The sequence below is a fragment of the Chlorella variabilis genome (genome assembly GCF_000147415.1).
Source record: "Chlorella variabilis unplaced genomic scaffold CHLNCscaffold_25, whole genome shotgun sequence".
NCBI classification, from domain to species: domain Eukaryota; kingdom Viridiplantae; phylum Chlorophyta; class Trebouxiophyceae; order Chlorellales; family Chlorellaceae; genus Chlorella; species Chlorella variabilis.
In genome coordinates, this window is record NW_005435063.1 from 220,643 (window position 1) to 221,116 (window position 474).

Consider the following 474-nt stretch of genomic DNA (forward strand, 5'->3'; position numbering starts at 1 on the left):
CGCTCCAACCCCCGCATAGCTTCGACGACTATTCTGCCAGCAAAGGTGGCCTGGGCTTCGTCACCTGTCCTCGGTCCCATGTGCGGCAGCAGAACTCAGCACCCCTGGTGTTGTGCACGGGATCCGCTTGTGTGCCCGTGTCCCGCATGTCCTCTGCCCTGCACGTCCTCTGTCTATTACACTCTGCCCTTGTCGTTGGAGCGTCGCACGGGCAGCAGTTATGGCGCAGCCACCATACTCTGATCGCATCCTGTGGCCACACATCCCGATTGTGTCATTCTAGTACGCCATCAGCGCCAACTGAGGCGCTGCACTTGTCCTCCCCCTGCTGACCCCTTAGTTTCACTCTGTTTGGGCTGTACATTGATGACCTCAAGAAGGTGATGTTGGCGGCGGCGCAGCGTGGCGAGCAACTCGACCTCCCCAACTTCCTCGGCAGCAAGCTCAGCAGCCCCTGTGCCGCCGCTGCTGCAC